Consider the following 5,076-nt stretch of genomic DNA (forward strand, 5'->3'; position numbering starts at 1 on the left):
ACAATCATAAATATATTTTACTTCTGTATTTAATAACCATCATGACCTCTAGTTCTAAAGCTAGGTACTTGTCTTTGTTGGCTGCCAGATTATTATCACTGTTGACAATTCTTTGTATTCTGTATCTTCTAGTAAGTTTCAGTCCAGAACTTATCAGGTATCTGTCTATTAATCAAGTAAGGGACATAGATATATTTTGTAACTTTGTGTAAACATGTTGATTATTACATGTATTCCTAACCAAATAGTTCAGTTATTCATAAAGTTGTATGCTTAAAATAAAATACTCTTATGACAATTTACCACCCCATCCATTAGTCATTTGTGACTAGAAAGATGCGTGACTTACAAATGCAGCCAGACACATTCTGATTTTCCTGAGTAATAAGGAGAATAAATTGAACACGGGGACCATTTGGAGCCCAATTATCAGGGGGAAAACAATGAAGCAATAATATAAACTGTTTCTTATATTGTCTTTTTTATTGGATATTTTATTTACATTTCAGATGTAATACCCTTTCCCCATCCCCCCCAGGAACCCCCCATCCCATCCCCCATCCTCCTTGCATCCATGAAGATGTGCCCCCAACCACCCTCCCACTCCCATCTCCTCATCCACGATTTCCTTCACACTGGGGCATCCAGCCTTCACTGGACTAAGGACTTCCTCACCAACCTATGCCTGATTCTTATATTTTCTATTCACTGGAAACACATTCAATAGAAAACCCAAATCTAGATGTAAATCTTTTTTTTAATTGGTACATTCTTTATTTACATTCCAAATGTTATCCCCTTTCCAGGTTTCCCCTCTGGAACCTCCCTTCCCCTGTTTCTAGGAGGGTGTTCCCCCAACCATCCACCCACCCACCCACTCCCACCTCTCAGTCCTGGCATTCCCCTACACTGGGGCATTGAGGCTTCACCATCCATAACAATTACTTGTAAGTTTAAATAATATTACTTCAAAGAATTCATTTAGAAAGCAAGTTTTACTGACAATTTCTTAAGTTTGCAATTAATATCTTGATGAAAATATTAAAATTTCATATGATGTATATGAGAGTTCAGTTCTGTGACTTAAAGAATCTCATGCATTTACTGGTAAATCTAAAGAATATCAAAATAAGGGAATTATAGCATAGCAGTTTATATTATGTGAGTTCCATATAGGTCAAGGCATTCTGAATGCCACATACTCACACAGTTTGGTGTACTTCTCAAAGTAGTTTCCAATACACTTGTAAAAAAATCTTCATTCCAGAATCTAGAAGTAAATACAGACATCAGGAGAAACTTAGGAGTCTCTCCTCTGCCTGGCTTTTCTTGGACAAATGTGACATTTAAGTTCTTTTGAATAACAACAAGGGTGATGAATACATTTGCCTTATGGGTAAGAATTGTTCTGTTCATTGAACTATTGTCTCAGTAGTGATTTAATTCTTGGCGAAGAATAGGCACGGAAGGATGGAAGACTTGTGTGCAGACTAATAGGAATCATCCAGTCAGTTCAACCACAAAAAAACCACACCTGTATTGCAATCTGATGCAGTAGAATATGGTTTTTTGGATGGCAGTATGCATAACTTGTGCAAAAATTGGAATCATATGTAGTCATTAGTACATGTGCTTCAAAGATGACTAGTGATGCCCTATGTGCCTTGGAGAGAGATTAGGGGATAGTTAAATGAATTAAACAGTTGAGCATATCCAAGAAAGAAGAGATGAGTAGCTAGATCTAAGTAGTATGAGTTGTGATATAAGCAATGGCTCCTGGCCAATAGGTTTTATCTAATGATGAAAATGCTCAGTGTTAAATAACTGGACCCATTGCTCAGTTCCAGATCCTTTTCAATGCCACATTTGAGCAAAGGACATTGGTGGTTAGCAACCTTTAATGAACTTACATAATTGGGTATATGAATATATGCTTATGATTTTATACCCTATTATATTACTATATTAAGAAATGTAACAACTATTTAACTGCAGCCTCTCCCATTGTCGGCATGCCTCCCTGTTCACCTCTGACTCTGAGAATCCATCTCCATCTGCTACCACGGTAAACTTCACAGTACATCAGATCCGTGTCATCATGGACAAGGAAGCCAACATCCGAAATGTGTCACACATCGCTCATCTGGACCATGGCAAGTCCATACTAACCGACTCCCTTGTGTGCAAGGTGGGCATCATCGCCTCTGCTAGAGCTGGAGTGGCACGTTTCACTGACACTCGTAAGTGAACAGAAGTGCTGCATCACAATCAAGTCCACTGCCATCTCTCTTTTCTATGAGCTCTCTGAGAACGACCTGAACTTCATTAAGCAGAGCAAGGATGGCTCAGGCTTCCTCATCAATGTCATCAACTCTCCAGGCTACGTAGACTTCTCTTTAGAGGTGACAGATGACTTGCATATCACCGATGGGCTCTGATGGTGGTGGACTGTGTGTCTGGCGTGTGTGTGCAGACAGAAACAGTGCTGCGACAGGCCATTACTGAGAGCATCAAGCCTGTGCTGATGATACATAAATGGACCGGGCCCTTCTGTAGCTTCAGCTGGAGCCTGGGGAGCTATACCAGACCTTACAGAGCATTGTGGGGGAGAATGTCAATGTCATCATCTCTACCTATGGTGAGGATGAGAGCAGATGCATGATTGATCCTGTCCTGGGCACCGCAGGCTTTGGTTCTGGCCTGCATGGATGGGCCTTCACTTTGAAGCAGTTTGCAGAGACGTACATGGCCAAGTTTGCAGCCAAGGGTGAGTGCCAGCTGGAGGCAGCTGAGCTGACCAAGAAAGTCGAGGACATGATTAAGCTATGCAGAGATCTGTAATTTGATCCAGTTAATGGCAAGTTCAGCAAGTCAGCCAATAGCCCAGATGTGAAGAAAGTTCCCAGCACCTTCCTCCAGCTCATCCTGGACTCCATCTTCAAGGTGTTCAATGACATCATGAACTTCAGGAAGGAGGAGACAGTCAAGCTGATCTAAAAGCTGGACATCAAACTAGACAGGAGGGCAAAACACTGCTCAAGGCTGTGGTGCACCCCTGGCTGCCTGCCTGGGTATGCCCTGCTACAGATGATCACCATACACTTGCTGTCCCCTGTCACTGCACAAAAGTACTGTTGTGAGCTGCTATACGAGGGGCCACCTGATGATGTGGCTGTCAGGGGTATTAAGAGTTGCAATTCGAAAGGCCCCCTTGTACATTTTCAAGATGGTGCCAACCTCTGACAAAGGCCGCTTTCCTGTCTTTGGTAGAGTGTTCTTTGGGATGGTGTCCACGGGCCTGAAGGTCCAGATCATGAGCCCCAACAACACAACTGGGAAGAAAGAGGACCTGTACCCGAAGACTATCCAGAGAACCATTCTGATGATGGGCCGCTATGTTGAGCCAACTGAGGATGTGCCATGTGGAAACATTGTGAGGCTGGTCGGAGTGGACCAGTTCCTTGCGAAGACTGGGACTATCACCACCTTTGAGCATGCTCACAATGTGCGCGTGATGAAGTTCAGTGTCAGCCCTGTCGTCAGGGTGGCAGTGGAGGCCAAGAACCCAGCTGACCTGTCTAAGCTGGTGGAGGGACTAAAGCTGCTGGCTAAGTCTGACCTTATGGTGCAGTGTATCATTGAGGAATTTGGAGAGCACTTCATTGCTGGCACTTGTGAACTACACCTGGAGATCTGCATTAAGCATCTGGAGGAGGAGGAGGAGGAGGAGGAGGAGGATCATGCCTGCATCTCCATAAAGAAATCTGACCCTGTTGTGTCATACTGGGAGATAGGCAGTGAGGAGTTCCTCGTGCTATGTCTGTTCAAATCCTCCAACAAGCACAACTGGCTATACATGAAGGGCAGGCCTTTCCGTGACGGCCTGGCAGAGGACATCAATAAGGGTGAGGTGTCTGCCCACCAAGAGTTCAAATCACGTGCCCGCTACTGGATAAAAAGTATGAGTAGAATGTTGCTGAAGCCCACAATATCTGGTGCTTTGGCCTGGTGGTACTGGCCCCAACATTCTCACTGACATCAATCACCAAGGGTGTGCAGTACCTGAATGAGATCAAGGACAGTGTGGTGGCCATCTTTCAGCAGACTACGAAGGAGGGCGCTCTTTGTGAGACCATGATGTGACCTTGCATGCTTGATGCCATCCACAGGGAGGTAGCCAGATCATCCCCACAGCATGCTGCTGCCTCTATGCCAGTGTGCTGACTGCACAGCCCCGCCTCATGGAGCTTATCTGGTGGAGATCCAGTGTCCTGAGCAAGTGGTGGGTGGCATCTATGGTGTCCTGAACAGGAAGCATGGCCATGTATTTAAGGAGTCTCAGGTGGCTAGTACCCTTATGTTCGTGGTCAAGGCATACCTGCCTGACAATGAGTCCTTTGACTTTACCACCAACCTTCGATCCAACACTGATGGCCAGGCCTTCCCCAAGTGCATGTTTGACCACTGGCATATCCTGCCTGGGGACTCTTTTAACAACAGCAGTCGCCCCAACCAAATGGTAGCTGAGACTCAGAAGCTCAAAGGCATGAAGGAAGGCATCCCAGCCCTCGACAACTTCTGGACAAACTGTACGCAGCCTGGTGCTGCCACATGCTGCACAGTGTCCGCCCATCAGAAGATACCTTGAGACTGTACCCATGGTGCTCCTCTGGAGGTTGCTGGGGCCACCCTGCCTTTACTCAACACTCAGACTTGCTACTAATTCTATTTATTTCAGAATTACAAGGCAGCAGAAATCGCTCTCTGCAGGCTGGACTGGCAGGCTATGGGGCAGGAGGGAAAGGGCTCTGGAAACTCATAGATGTCCAAAAGATTAAATAAATGCATTCAGAGGTTAAAAAAAGAAAGTCAACAAGATAAATTATCTATATAAGGCCTGAAGCGACAAATACACTCATACTGAATTTCAAGGAATAATTCTTTTTTTATTATTGGATATTTTATTTATTTACATGTCAGATGTTGTCCCCTTTCCCTATTCACCCCCATAAACCTCCCTATCCCATCCCTCCTCCTCCTTTTTGCTTTTGTACCATTTTAATTACATGTAAGTAT

The 5,076-nt window shown here is 44.5% G+C and overlaps 1 pseudogene; it reads left to right on the forward strand.

Moving 5' to 3' along the window:
- The window catches only part of LOC114622699, a 37,065-nt pseudogene extending 32,417 nt beyond the window's left edge, over positions 1-4,648 (forward strand).
- Positions 4,649-5,076: the final 428 nt, after the last annotated feature.

This window comes from Grammomys surdaster, unplaced genomic scaffold, assembly GCF_004785775.1.
Source record: "Grammomys surdaster isolate TR1022 unplaced genomic scaffold, NIH_TR_1.0 191, whole genome shotgun sequence".
NCBI classification, from domain to species: Eukaryota; Metazoa; Chordata; class Mammalia; order Rodentia; family Muridae; genus Grammomys; species Grammomys surdaster.